Consider the following 16,864-nt stretch of genomic DNA (forward strand, 5'->3'; position numbering starts at 1 on the left):
TTCTTTTCATCATCTTTTACTCACAATTCATTGTGTTCAGCTTGATCTATTATTTCACCTTTTTCTAATGAGCAAGCCAAAACAAGGTTGGGGCATGGCTATTTGTGAGCTTCACCATCCTTCTATAGTAAGTCCTAGGTGTTTTCTACTATCATTAACTTGTGGTTTTGTACGATGGGGTTACTTATGTTTTCTTGTAGGATTTGCATATGTAGACTTTGCCATATCCTTTCTACAAGTTATGATTATGTTTACTTACTTTATCTTGCATATGCATATATTGCCATATCCTGCTAAATTGGGGACTAAATGTACCATCTTGAATTGGATGCACTTTAATTTAGGACCTTTTAGCTCCTCTTTAGTGTGTTTACATTTCATGATTGCACTTTGAGCACACACTTCACTTATTTTCTCCTCTTTCTCCTAGGTGAAATTGAGGTAGGACCTAAAAAATCCTCTTTAATTTCCCTTCTTTCTCACACATTCATTAAATTAGGACTTAAATTGAGAGTTTCCTCTCTTTTCAGGACCCCAAAATCCTAGATTGGATCTATGATTAATAGTTCAAGCTCATGCTAGTTTAGAGTCTAGAACATGAAGACCTTGAAGGTTGACCTTCTAGACTAGGTCAACTTGGGTTAACATGGTCTAGTTTGGGTCTACCTAAGGTTGACTTGGTCAAGACTAGATCAACCTTAGGTCAAACTAGTCCATATTAGGTCAACTAGGTCGTCCTAGTCTAGGAGCTTCCTATGATTTTGGGATTGGTGTTGTTTTACCCCTGCTCGCTTGTGTAGTTAACCTTTATAGGGTAATTTTGTGAATATTCAAAAAATCTACTATAAAAAGACATCAAATCCCACACTTGCACATGAGTAAATCAAGGAGAAAGCATGTGTGGTAACCCCAATCTGACATAGGGAAATTGCAAGGTGAAAGCAAGGGTTAGTTTCTTATTCTTCATTACAAAGCAAGATTATCATTGTTCAACAAGCATTCAAAGGAAAATACATCAAACAAGGTGTTGTGAAGGGATCTCAAAGATTGTTAAAGTACTTTAGCCTTGGGGGCTTGGTATGATTTCTACATCATACTTCAGATTGTATTCTTTGCACCTTCATACATTCACACACATACACACTTACATACAAGGGTTTCACTCATAGAGTGGATTCTTAGCATTTTAACATATTTGCATTCTAGATCTACACATCTAGGATATGTAGAAGTTGATGAAATCCAACTCCGCAGTCGCCAAGATCACCTACATGCAAATAGCTTGCTGAAGAGAAACCGAAAGAGCAAGAGCAAATATTTCACAATAGGAAAATGAAATTGCTATGTGAATGGAATAATTTACAATGAGAGAGAGACCGTTTAAAAAGGCCTCATGGAAGCTTGTAGAACAAGCTGGAAGGAGGTAGAGGACAAAAATGACAACTCAGCACATATCCTCAAAAAGTGGAATATGCTAAAAAAGGAGAAAACTCCCGAGTTGTCAACAACAACCACTACATGCATTAATTACTAAATATGCATTAACCTAAGTAAGCTTAAGTAATAGAATAAATAATTAATAATTAATTATTTACTCTAACACCCCCCCTTAAGTGCAACTTAGGGAAATGCCTTAAGCTCACAAAACTAAGATGAAATGCAAAATGGGTCCCGGCAACGAGGCCATGTTAGGTACCCATGTACAATGCAACCTCTGTAAAACGGAGAAAGAGGGAAAACCCTGTGGGAAAAACCCTCCTCCAAAAAGAGGTAAAAACAACATGCTAAAAAAAACATGAAGTGAAGGAAGGAAGGCCTCAACCAATCCCCCCAAGGACAACTTCCGCCAGAAATGTTTCAAGAGACTCTCTCAAAACCATAAGTACAACCAGCCCCCCCAAGAGAATAGACACCAAGCCCCCCCCATAATGATGGAGCTCCTGTAGAAATGATCGAACCAATGAAACTCCAATTCGGAAGGAACAAAGGCACGAAACAAGGAAATCCCTGTGTGAGAGGAGCAATTGGAAAGCCTAGTTGATGTCCAGAAGAGAATGTATGAGGAACCGAAAAGGGAATCCCCAAGGCAGGTGTGATGACATTGTCATGAATGTCCACTGAAGTATCTGCAACAAGTGTACCTGGAGTCTCAATAAATGAAGCTGGAAGATCAGGTAGAGCGGAAGGAGAATCTTGTAGAGAGGAAAAGTCCTCATCTGGTTGTGGTGTGGCAGTCAAAATAGGGATCTCAGGAACAATACAAAGGTTCAAGTGTCCTGACTGCACCACACGATGCTCCTGCGAAGGAGATGGTGGACCAAAGTGTGAGAAGGTATAGAGATGAGTGGAAGGATCAACTGCCCCTGTAGCAATAAGATCTCCTGTAGCACGATCTCGAATGAAGACTGAATCAGTAGTGAACTCAACTGTCTTCCCTGATCCACTACGTGTAATCTGAGAAATTGAGAGAAGGTTGGCAGACAAAGATGGAACATACAATACATCATTGAATATACCATCTTGGATGTGAACTGAACCTTTCCCACAGACTGGTAATGCAGTGTTATTCCCCATGAGAATGTGAGGAATAGGAGAAGCCTCAAGAGTGGAGAAGACACTTTGAGAAGATGTCATATGGTGAGAAGCACTTGAATCCAGTATCCAAGGAACCTGTGAAGAAGATGCAATAGAAGCCTGTAATGCATGACCCTTTCCAAGATCTGATGTAGATGTTGAAGAGGTGGAAGAAGCCTGAAAAGAAGACCCTTGTGAGGTAGAAGAGGATGGAGAGGAAATAGTGCTCTTCTGAAAGAGAGCGTGCAAATCAGCAATCTGTTTCTCATAGCCATCACATCTCTTCTGAAAACAACGTGCCTCATCATGAGATCCTTTCCCACAATAGGAACAGGTAGGAGTTGCGGTCTTCTTTTTCTCCTTCTTGTTAGAAGATGATGAACTAGTAGAAGAGGGATCTGATAGCTACTTCAACTTCTGTTCCTGTGTAACCTTGGAAAGCAATGCCTGTGACTGAGAACTTGAAAGTGAATCCATTTGAGTAATCTTCGATTGTTCACGGGTTAACCGATTACAAAATATCTCAAATGAAGGCATCCTATGTCTATCACCCAAGGCATCCATAGTGGAGTAGAAAGTGGAAGAGAAGATCTGATACTATCCCTTTAACTTTGAGAGTACCAAAAAGATACACTCATCATCTGTTTTGTTCTTCCCACATCCCTGCAAAAGTGTACGTAGAGATTTGAACTTCATCAAGAAGTCCTCAATGGTGGGAAAGTGATCAGGTGTCAAAGAAGTCAATTCTGCATCTAGCTGAAGTGCCCGAAACTCATTCACTTGTCCAAACAAAGTCTGAAATCTTAGCCAATAAGCCCGTGGAGTAGTCAAACCATCCAAGTGAAACAACAAGCTGTCTGAAATGTTGAGTGCAATAAGCCCCATGGCTTCATCCATCTTGTTCCTGTGTTGTAGAATCTCAAAAGGTCGTTGGAGATTAGGCTGATGCTCATCCAGACAAGACCATAGACCTCTTGACATTAGAAGTCTAGTCATTTGTGCCTTCCATGTGTGGTAGTTGTGTGGTGTGAGACGGGATATAGATGGATCCGCCATTGAGAGAAAGAAGAAGACAGAAGTAGAAGGGTCTTAACTGAAGTAAATTACAGAAAATAAAGACACCCCCACCAAACGTAGAAAAATATCTCCCAAATACCACAAAAAAACAGCTAAGGAAAGCAAAAAACTGGAAAGGAACCTGGATTTGTTGATGCAGAAAAAGCCTCTACTTTGACACCAAAAATGGAAGCTCAAATGAACTCAAAATCATGCGAAACTAGCACCAATGTGTCCGTCTCTGAGTCAGCTTTCTGACGCTTCTTTCGGATCGGAAAAAGACCTCCGTATGCTCAAGTTATAGCCAAAAAACCGACTGCTGCTCAAAAAAATACACTTGCTGAAGAATTACAGACACTGGTATAAATTTGACGGCCGTATGCCCGTCACAAACCTGTCGCCGGAAAAAAAATCCGTCACGGCAAGGTGATGTCACATGCCGTGAAAGTGATGTCAGCTGACCGGAATATGACGTCAGCAAATCTGTTAGCAGCCACGTGGCGGTCGGTGGTTGGAGAGGCCGCAAGGCGGCGGAGCAGCGAAAACCGCCGGTGGCGGTGGCGCCCGGGAGGAAAACCCGACGGCGCCGCTGTCTGCGGTGGCGGAGGTAGCTGCGCCTGGGCGGCGGATGTTTGGGGTGGCGCCGCGGCGGGGGCCGCTGGCGGAGCGGCCTGTCGGAGGCGCTGCGGCGGCCGAAAACAGGTTGGCCCACCGGTGGTGCTGCGCTGGTGGCGGAGCGCTGGCGGCGTCGGGTGGGCCCGCCGGTGGTGCCCTGGCGGAGCGCCTTAAAGAAGCCTTTTTTTTTTAATTTTAAAATCGCAAATCGTCCGTACAGTCCGTACGGAAGCTTCGATGTAAAAAAATTTTTGCCTTCCGGAGCTCTGTCTCCAAAAATGGAAAGTTTTATATGAATTTTGACTGTAAATGGCCTTTCGAATCCAATGGTGATGCCCGTTTGGGCTGAAAGTGCTCCAAAAATTCTCTCTAGCCCTGATTTGAAGAAAAAATGCACAAACAAACTAGGGTTTGTGACTTCAAATCACGGCTTCATAAATCCTTCAAACAAGAAGCAGTAGGGAGGCTCTGATACCATGTAGGAGTTGATGAAATCCAACTCCGCAGTCGCCAAGATCACCTACATGCAAATAGCTTGCTGAAGAGAAACCGAAAGAGCAAGAGCAAATATTTCACAATAGGAAAATGAAATTGCTATGTGAATGGAATAATTTACAATGAGAGAGAGACCGTTTAAAAAGGCCTCATGGAAGCTTGTAGAACAAGCTGGAAGGAGGTAGAGGACAAAAATGACAACTCAGCACATATCCTCAAAAAGTGGAATATGCTAAAAAAGGAGAAAACTCCCAAGTTGTCAACAACAACCACTACATGCATTAATTACTAAATATGCATTAACCTAAGTAAGCTTAAGTAATAGAATAAATAATTAATAATTAATTATTTACTCTAACAGGATACACATATACACATGAAACTTTTCCTAATGGCTATTCATGGAGGTGGAAATCACCAAAATGGGGGATTGACTAAGGAAAACCCCTTTATAACCACCCACACACACACACACACTTTGTTACATATTTGCAGGATATTAGCTTAAAGATTATATATCTAGAACCTACTTTATGAGAGCTTTCTAGAGAAGTTTGTTATAGAGTCATCAGACTATATCAACCATTTTGTAAGACATCTTTCAAATAGATTGACCTCGTGCTTTTTTCCTTTTGGCTAAACAATTTTTGGGTTCTTCTCTTTGTGTTGTTTCTATTGGTTTAAAGAATAATTTTGACACCTGAGTGTCAAATACACTTAACCATTTTTCACTATACATGTCGAGCAAAGAGTAGGAGCCGAGTCACAGTCATGTGCCGAGCAATCCAGTTTTATCAAGTGCCGAATAATATCAAGTGCCGAGTGATATTAGGTGTTGAGTGATACATTTTTGTTTAGGTGTCGAGCTAACCAGGAAACAACATGTGCCGAGCATCAGTATTGCTTCATGAGTCGAGTAACTCAAAATATTAGCATAAGAGTTTGTAATTGCACAAACTATGATGTAAACCATTTTTGTAGCCGACACAAGGTAAATCTCAAAAGATCTAGAGATAAGAACGAATCTTTCACATTTCCTATGCAATCTGCATGCAGCCAATTGGAAAATTGGAAAGGCATGCAACCAATCAGCAAAAGGCAAGTATTGAGCAGGAAATTGAGATTTAATGTGGATCGTAGATCCATATCTAACCCTAAGTCTTCGAAGTCTTTAAAAAAAAAACAAAAAGTCTCACTGTAAGAAGGATGGATGAAAGAGGGAGAGAAAAGTGTTAAGGGGAAAACATAGTGGAATTCAGTGAAAGGAGACATAGAGGGTAAGAGTAGGAATTCGATATTCAGTTGATCAGAACAAAGCAAAGGAGATGAATAGAAATCAGATCTCAGAGGATCAAAATCAGAGAGAGAGCCAAAACAAGTGCCTGCATTCAGCAATCAAGGATCGCATACTATCAGGTTTATAATACCTAATACTCTCTTACCATTGTATTAGAAAGGAAACCCTATGTAGATAGGTTGGCTTAACAGCTATTTATAGATCCTTATAAAAAGGTGAGTATATCCTTTAACAAGGTGACACTTCATGTAAAGTGTTTGTAAATCCTTTAACCAGGTCACTATTGACACAGTGTAAAGCCTTTAATAGGGCAAACCATCAGAAGTGGTTGAACAATATTGCTGCAGTAATTTTGTGGGTATCATCCCCACCCCAGTTTTACCTTCTTATTTTTGGAGGATTTTTGGGTCACCAAATTCCAGTGTTATGTGTTGTTGATGCATGTATTAGTTTCATGTTTATTTGATGTGTTTACATGCATGCAATTTACTTTCAATTAAAAGTTTTATTGGTTAAAGTGTGATACTTTTGATTCACACCCCCCCCCTCATAAGTATTCTTTCCATATTTGAATATTCCAATAGTTTCATTCCAAGATACACAATTGGATATTCATTAAAAGGTTTAGATCGATGAATTTTTTTAGCTTAATTACATCTTCCACTACAAATTTCAAAGTGAGTACTTAATATCTTATTTCCCCTTTTATCATATACTTGCTTTTAGATCTTTATGGACTAGTTGTGTATGCTTTAGATCTAGATTTGTCATATCTCTTGTCTACATTACATGAAAGAGAACCTTGCTAGCATACTTCCTTGATAAGTCTCTAGATTTTGTATTGGCATCCCATTATCCTCTTTGGAGATTTTTGCTAATAAAATTTAGGGCTTATCAAGAATTATACTTAGAAGCCTCTCTTTCTCTTATATTGAATGACCTAGGGAGAAAGTGTTGAACTTTCTTAGTCTTGTTTACATTGTCATCATTGGTGTCATTTTCCCCCTGAACATCTAATAGCATAAAAGTATACTTCTTTCAATCTTATGACTCTACAGTATTCAAATTTGTCTTACATCTTGTGGTATAGAATTTTTATCATGAAGGCATCTATTTATGTTGATAGTTTTTATACCATGAATGGTCTAAGGAAGTCAATGATAATTAAATGAAATTTTAAGTCTGTAAGAATTTACTTAGTTTCTTGGTTGGCAGATGAATTCCCCATGTCTATTAACAAAGGGTTTTTCATTGAGTAATGCCTTCATTCTTCTTTACCCTTATTTTCTTCATTTCTTTTTCTGACTTGTTCTTAATTTTTAATTCCTTTTCCTTTGGTATCATTATTGGCAGAGAATCGATATCTGTAATTGTATGTTGCATGGCCAATTTTTGGATAGATATAACATGGAAATCCCATTTCTCTCTAGGGTTCAAAGTTTCTTCTAATATCTCCCAATCTACATTTACTTTTCCACATCTAAAACACATAATAGGATTATTACCTCATTTGCTCATATATTTCACCGATTTGTTAAAATTTCTTGTTGGTGGGATCTTGGTTTTGTATTTCTCAATGTTATGTGCATGGTGATTGCATTTATAAATTTATCCATCAAATATTCACTCAGATGTCCTACTGACTATTCTAGATCTACATGCATAGGCTTTGTGACTATACTTATTGTAATTATAACAATAACCATTAAAAGATGTACCTCTTTGAATATTCACTTGTCTGCTTCTACAAATATTTGTAGTATGACCAAATTTTCTACAATTATAATAGGCAAGTTTATAGGGCTTCTTAACTTGTATGTTGTTGGATTATTCAAGCATAACTGCTTGTTTCTTGGTTTCTGATTTTGATTATTCTCCAAATTCAAATCTGTTGTTCCTGGTATATCCTTGTCCAATTATATCACTAGGTTTCCTTTGACCATTCAATTGCTCATCAATCTTCTACATGCTTTGTTCAAACTTTGTGAGTCTCTCATTGATTTCCTTTTCAATTTTTAGATTGTTCTTCAATTCTTTATTCTCTTGCTTTAGTTTTTGATTTTCTGCTTCTAATTGAAAACTCCTATCACCTATCCCTTCTAACTATATAGTCTGTGCTTGGATCTCATGTCATTGTTTATGCAGAAGTAAATCCTTACTTTGGATTGTTTCTTCAATATTTATCTTTTTTGATCCAAGGATTTTTTTGGTACTTTCAACAAATCTCATCCTTTCCAATATGTATGTCATTCTTAGGGCTTGACCTTTGTGTTCTTGCTTCATTTGGCCAATCTCATCAATTTGTGCATTATTCTTTCTCAATAAGCCTACAATAGAAGCATCAACTTCCTTAGAATTGACACCTTCTTCTAATAGTCACTCAAAATCATCAAGACTTATCTATAATCATTCTAACAATTCCTTCATTTTTGCAAATGAGGTCTTTAATTTTTTTCTTAGATCTTGTATCTTCTCACTAGCATTTTCTAGGGCTTCCTCTAGTTGTTTTTGATACCTCTAACTTTCAATTTTTCTAGATCTACTCTCAAGTTCTTAAACTTTCCCTCCTAGAGTACTAAGGTATGATACCAACTGTTAGAAAGCTTTAGGTAATGTATTGGGGGGTGAACTAGTACCACACATGTTTTTCTTATTTTACCTTTCAACCATAATTGATAATTACTTTCATTGATATTTATTGAATCATCAACTAGTTTACTAATATGAAACAACTTGTTACCTATTTGCTGAAATATAAAGTAATAAACATGTATATAAACATTCATACACATAACACAACTCATTATTTTAGTCTCATATCCTTGGTTAGAGGGAAATACTTTGGTGGTGATGAAAGCCACAACTCATCACTACAAGTAATAAGGTGCCCGATTAAGAGCATACAAGAATGCCATTTTATGAATGATGTCACTTTGTTAGGAGTAACTAATGCCCTATTAGAAATATCTAGTCCTTTTATAGACTAGTATGTTAAGAAATTGTATCCCACCTATGCAGTGTTCACTTGGTTAAGGGATTTACGATAAGTTCACAATGAAAGTTCTTCTAAGTCTGGTTAAAGACTATTAGTTAAAGGATTTCACAATCTTGTCGCTAAACTATTAGATATAAATCAACAAGAGTTTTGACCCATTATTTTCTCTTTCCTTAAATCTTTTTAGATACTCTATGCTCATCCTTTTCTCTACTTCTTCTATGTTCTATGATTGCACCATAATTCCATAACTTTGATCTTCTATTCAATGTTCTCTCTTTAGTATCATCTTCAACTTCTTCTTGATCACCTATATATCATTATTTTTTCCTTTTCCTAAACCTAATTAGGGTTCCATGAGTCTTGCTCTTAAATTCTCCATAACAATTTTGACCTTAGATTTTATCTCCAAATCTTGTACTTCCATCCTCGATACAACTTTATTTTCATTCTCTAAACCTTCCTTGAATTTAATAGTCACATCACTTCACATATTTCTATAAAAAAAATTCATGATTTCTTAACTCATGTCCTTCACCTTTTTTTCTGTATTCAATGAATCTCTTTCTATGATGATTGTAACTTTATTTTTTGAAATTGTTCCTCCACTATCCTGTTTGTCCAATTTGTTGTTCATGGATAATGCTTCATTATTCTAATAATATCCCTTTGTTTTGATAGTAATCCTTTGTTTCAATAATGTTCTAGTCTTTTGATAACACTTTGACTTCTTTCCTTTTTTGATATGACTTATCTATTTGCCTCTTTTCTCAACTTGCTTACCTATGTAATTTTCCTTATGTGATTTGTTGATAATGAAAACTAAATTCAAAATCTTCTCATACAAGATTTTGTCAAGTAACATATCAAGCATTGACAGGTCAATCTTTTGGTACAATGACAACCACACTTTTAACAAGTGGTATTAGAGATTTCTCATAGGTTTGGATATCCTTTGTGAGTGATGCGAGTCCATGACAAGTGACACTGGGGGGGATTTGTTAGCAGTGCACTAAGATCCCTTGTAGGATTCGTGACATGTCTTCAATAACTCCTTTGGGTTCTCTAAGTCTAGTATAGTTGTATCAAGCATTGTTAGGTGCCACTTGTGATAAATCATGTCATGAAAAAGTATGTTACACATGATGCCTACATGGAAATCCAAGATTCAAAAGTAGTGGAAGAGATTCCTGCAAGAGTAGTATAACCAAAGTATTGGGTTTGAGTAGCTCATGGACGATTATCTTAAAAGAGGGACTAGATGATCTTTGGAAGAACTAGAATGTCATTTATGTCCCAAAGAATTCTACTAAGCTTTTATATTCCCTACTCTTAACTTTTTTGGTGGAGGGCATATGCGCAATTATTATTTTCATGTATCATATAGACTTATATTATTATAACTATGGTTATCTTCTGTGGGTCAAACTTGGTTTTTTATGAGATGCAAATTTGTATAAGTATAGTTCTTAATTATTACAGCTTGTTGAAGTAGTAGTGTAGGGTTTGTTTCAGTCAGTAGCTAGATGCACCTCTTGTGTTGTTCAAAACATTTTGTTATTTCTGTGTTTTCTATTTTTTATGTTGTTTTTCTTTGTAATTGGTATCGATGCCCTTTTCCTACTAATCTAATAAAAAATTAGTATCTTGTGTCACAAGGAGTGTGCTTGCATATTAATTATAATACTTCAAACTTTAGTGCCCACTCCATAAGAGGTGTTATGGATCTATGGAGTGGACATTAGAGGATGGAATATTTGAGTGTGTTTGCATATTAATTATAATATTTCCAGTTTGATTACCATTTTGTGTGTGTTTTCTATGATATCTCAACAAAAAACATGCAATGTTATAAGTTTCATGGGTCATTATAATAGTGGAAAAAAATCTAATTTATTACTATTATTTGAGTAAAATATGTCCATTAGATCCAAAAAGTCACAAATCATGTAATGCCATATTAACATATCAACAAAACATGACTTTGTGTAAAATATTGGTTTTCAATGTGCAATGATTGTTCAATTATTATTTTTAGTCTATTATGATACCTCAATAAATAAATAAATTAATTAATGATATAAGTTTGTGTGTCACAATAACATTGAAACAAAATATTTAATAATACTACTAATTAAATAAAATGTACTCATTAGATCCAAAAAGAAATAAATCATGTGATACCACATTCACATGCCAACAACACATGAATTAATTTATAGCTACTAGTTCCAAATGTGCACAAATTAGTTCAATATTTTATAAGTCTATCATGATACCCTAATAAAAGCATGTGATACCATAAGTATCACAAGTTATAATATGTTTTTAAACATAAATTTTGAATTGTCCACACTAATAAGACTTGACAATGTCAATTTTTAATGACTATATAATAAATAAAGTATCATTAAATCTATAAAATTAAGATACACAATTAAAATAAAAAAACTACCTCCCTTTCCAACCTTCACCATTAAAAAAATGTTAAACAAGTCCAAAAAATAAGATAAAAATTATATATATATTCTATCTTGTAAATCAATAAAATTAAAATCATCCATCGTCCCTAACCTCACTATTTGGAATGATAATGATAATAATAATAATATAAAATATTAGAAACTATCATAGAGTACTGTTGTAATCAATGAAGTATAAAATCCTCTCCCGTGACTCACCATTACACCAGCATTAGGTAAACGACTTTTTAATATAAAAGCATTAAAAAAGTTTACCGTGTCTATAACATATAAAGACGCTCATTGCAATTAAAATGATTACTTTCACCTTAATAAAAATATTAAATTGAAACTTGTGTAATGTTTTTAGGTAGCGATATTTTAGGATAATTATTTCTAGCACAAATGGAAAATCGTGCATTTATGTTTTGTGTAAAAGTAAAATCGGGTAAAAAAGCTTCGAATAAAGTTGGTGTACGATGACTCCACAATAGTTGTAATTCAGTGCGGCTGCAAGCCCGGCTAATACCTATTCATACTTCGGCTAATACCTATTCACACTTCGATGATTTGGTAATAAATTGAATAATTTGAAAATTTTACATTAGTTTAGTAATATATTAAAATTTTAAGAATGTGGAATTAAATAGATAAGTAGGAGATAATTTCTACATAAAGTTAAATTATGATAGCAGTGAAACTCATTGGCTCATGTTTCATAAGTAGTGATTCAACATGAATCCATCTCAGATGAGAATAAATGATTTAGTATGGTATTATTATTGTATTATGTAGTAATAAGTGAAGGAATGAAGTGTATATATCTCCATCTCGAATAAATGGGTCGGTATGGTATTATGGTATTATGTAGTAATAAGAGAAGGAATGGGGTGTATATATCCCTCTTGTTGAATCATTACTCATGAAACATGGATCGATGAATTTGACTCAAAAACTACAGAGTTAAATCCAGATAGCAATATCACAATTATAATTAAATAATTAATTTAAATGAATTCATTAGAGAAGAATAAGTATGAAAGGTGAGGTCGGTGTTATCTAGATTTTGTAGACTTTTATTCTTTTTATGGAACAAAGTTAAATAGAAAACATAAAGGAGGAGCTGCCAATCAAACTATTAAAGTTTTCTTAAGCTTTGTGATCTTATTGTATACAATTTTTGGATGCAGAGCGTACATTTTTTTTTATGATCATATTCTTCTCTCTCTTTTTTGGATTGTGCAATGGGAGACTTGAACCAATGACCTTTGAGAAGGGAGGCAAGTCAAGTCATCTCTGAAATTCATTCTAATGATAGATTATGGAATATGATAAGAAACATTGATGATTCAAAAAATTGGAGTCAAATCTACAAATGCTATCAACATGATTGATTGAAATTCAAAATTATGGTCATTCATTTTTATGGAGGATTTAATATCATCAATGATGCTAGATTGATAAAAAAAACATTCCAAACAGCCACTGATTAAGGTGTATTCATTCTATCAATGTTTCTAACCACATCCCTTATATCATACCTCTAGCATTTAATTTAGACCATGTACTGAAATAAATATCACCACCCTTAATTGTGCTCAACCAATACAAATCCTCTAATATTATGTTTATTTTAATGGTCAATAATCGATACAAATAATTAAATATATATTTTTAACTTAATTATATACATCCCAAAATTTTCTTTCCTTGTATTGTTAAATAGGGTGAGGTGACTCTATACATCTTTTTTTTTGTCTCTGAGTACATACTAGCATTTGGATGGTCTATGTGTAGACTGCATGAGATTGAAAAAATTGGGTAGTTTTATTTTTTGTGTGCAAGATTAAATCTTCTAAAAGATAAAGAATTAAATACATATCTAAAAAAACTAGACATATCCAAAGGTCTGCTTATAAATTCAAATAAAAATGATTGCACTAAATAAATTATTGATTAATCATTTATATATAACGATAAGTATTACAACTAAAATTCAATTTTAATTGGAAATCGTGCATGTAAATTAAATTACATTTTAAAAAATTACTATTAAAAAAAAATTGTTAAACAAAAATACATACTTTAATAAAAATTCAAAAATGACTTTTTGTCCTATGTATTTAATGAGTTGATCTATAATGATTACAGAAAGGATTTATAGATATTATGTTAGAAGGCAATTGACTTTAAAAATTAATATCTATCCTAATGGGCTATCAACATAGATTAGTGAACACATATATCGAAGAGAAGCTCGAATGATAATTGATAGTAAGAATGATTGTACACACATGTCTCATTGATGGCATCTGGATGAACAATTCATTACTAGTCCAAGTAATAATTATAGCAACTTAAAGCAACTCTTTATCATTAAGCTTCATTTTTGTGAACTTCATGTGAGAAACTATCTTTTTAGTCAAGGTTTCTAGGGTAAGGGCTTGATTAATATTGTCAAAGGGATCTAAGCAAGAGACGAAGATGGGAGGTGATATGGTAAGGATTGAGCCTCCTAAAATTGAGGACTATATGCAAAAAAATATTGTATCTAGATGGCCATTAAGGAAGGTGATTTGGTTTTGTTCGTGGAGGCTATGACGAAACATGACAAAAATTGCTACTTGTAGTTTGTTAATTCCTAGAACAAAAGGAGATTTACAATCAATGACATTACTTTCTAGGTTAATGAGGAAATTATAGTGATGGCTAATGGTTTACCCATGGATGGCAAAAAATGGAAAAAGGTTACCAAGGTTTCAAATGAGATCATCCACAACAATTTTTTAAGAAGGATGAAACATCGATCATGCATAGAGGTGAATTTACTCATGAGGACCTATCTGAACCATGGGATGAGGTATGCCTTTTGATTATGAAATACCTAACATTGGAGGGTAGTTTCATGTGTGTTATTACTACCACTTTCCTCTACCAAACCATTTTAGCCATTGTAATGAGATATACATCCCCATTTTTCTATTGCATGATCTTGTGGCTACGATGATGGATGTTAGGGATAGAAAAAAAGAAGGGTATGAATTTTCTAATATTGCACTAGGGGCTCATTCTCCATCTTTATAATTTCCATTTAGCTCTTTGCCTCCCCCGCCCACTCCATTGTATTGCCTTGTGAGATACCCAAGCCCACCAAATCCCCCAAGAAATGTGGGTGGTAGCTACTCTATGACCTCCATTCCTCAACCATTCCCATCTTCCACACCATCAAGAACCTCTAAAAAATAGGAAAATAATACGGAAAGGGCTTGGGTTAATGCCAAAAACCCAAAATTGAACACTTTGTGGAGGTGGATTTGGTGGACTTTGAAGAAGAGAATGATGGGGGCTAAAGGAGGTATGAAAGATTGGCCAAGAGTAAGGTGAGGTGAAAGCAAATGGAAAATAGAAAGATGGAGACTGAAGAGGAGTTAGGTTAGAGGGTGAGTAATAAAAGGAAGCCAAGAAGGAAGGAGAAGGCATTTACGACATAATATGTTCAGGAGGATGAGGTGGTATATGAAGAGGAAGCAAAAGAGGAGACATTGGATTTAGTGGCGAGATGCTACCTACAGAAGGAGGAGGCCTGCCATGATTCCACCTATGTGTCAGCTAGTTTCACAATCACTAGGTCATTGATTTCACCTCCCCTACCCCTTGCTCCTCAAACCACAAATAATACTTCCTCGATGACTGCCACTTCCCTAGAAGACACTTGGAAAAAAGAAAAAGAACCGGTTTAATCTAACCCCAATCTGCTATAGGTCCAAGATACTATGATGCTTATGGGTAAATGTGTAGGTTGCTAGGTTCTAGAGGATACCATGGAGAAGGCCAGTGGCGACATTGAAGCATGAAGGGCCCAATTTACTACCTTAGATGAGTGGGTCAATACCCTGTCAAGATTTTGTGTGAAGGTGATGCATGTGGCAACAACTATGTTGAAACTCCTCTAGTAGGAAAAAGAAGGAGGCAATGGGTACTGATTGATTCCAAGAAACTCTATGGGTTCCTAGTCGATGATTGGGTGAAAATCTTACTATCAAGCAAGGGGAAGGAAAAGGGAAAAAAATAGGCCTTTGGTTTTTTGTGTTTTGTGTTTTGTGTTGTGGATATATTGGGAAGACCTAGCTATAAAAACTCTCGACTAACCCTACCTAGCCTTACTGGGTTTTAAAAACTTTAAAGTAGTTTTAAGACTTACTTTTATGTTACTGTTATTGTAATGGACAATGCTACAAACATTATTAGCATAGCAATATATAGATATAAACTCGATTTGGTTTTGTAGATTTTGTGGGGATGGGTTTTTGATATTCTATATTAGGACTGTGAATGTGCTGGTTATCATGTAACTAGTAGTCTGTTATTAATGAGTTTTCTATTGTTTTGTTCTCAAGTGCCAAACCCCTTGTTTTGCTTGCTTTAATATAAATAATATTCAAAATTAAAATTAAATTAATTTTTTTCTAAAATTAAAATCAATCTTCTTAAAATTACTTAAGTATGAGTTTTCTTTTTTACTTTGATTGTTTGTTCCTAATTATAGGCTCTTTCATACAAAATGAGGAGAATACAAAACAAAATTTTTAAATATTTAAAAATAACCTATGTTTTGTATTCTACACAACTAATCCCTAGTCTATATGTTGCAAACCAAGACTTAACTAATTACCCTCTTACAAAAACACCATTTCAAAAACCTTAGAATTTATTTTCTAGCATAAAATTGGAAGAAATCCTTGCTAAAATTATTTAAACTATTATGAAATAGAGAGCTCATTTGATAGAATGAGCCACTTAGTAGCTGATATGCAACTATCTAAATCATATTGAGAATTCATACAAGGAATGCCATTAGATCATGTATATAGTTTTGAGAATTCATTTGCCACAAGTTCAAACATTATCATTTTCATAAGCTTGAATAAACTTGAACTCAAACCTGGCACATGAGAAGTTCACAAATTATCATTGTGTTGTAGACTCTTCCCTATAAACTAAAAGAATATTAATAATAGACAACAATTACCAAAAACTAAAATACAAACGTAAAACAATAATGAACCATAATTATAAACAACCCTAATCATACAATAACAAAACTATTGTTTAAAGATGGTAGATTTCCACGATCAATGAAAATTATTTGAAGTGCTTTTATATTAGATTGTGTAATTTTTTTATACATCAGCGTTTTGGATCACACTCCGTGATCCATTATTAGGATGAGAGAGTACCAAAGAAAATATCCATCATTTCTTTCTTACTTTTCTTTGGTGCTCTCTCATCACGATGATAGATCACATAAATCATTAATGCATAAACAAATCATACACAATCTAATCCAAAAGCACTTCAAATAAAACTATT

Source organism: Cupressus sempervirens, chromosome 3 (genome assembly GCF_028749045.1).
Source record: "Cupressus sempervirens isolate cs-2001-9-10 chromosome 3, ASM2874904v1, whole genome shotgun sequence".
NCBI classification, from domain to species: domain Eukaryota; kingdom Viridiplantae; phylum Streptophyta; class Pinopsida; order Cupressales; family Cupressaceae; genus Cupressus; species Cupressus sempervirens.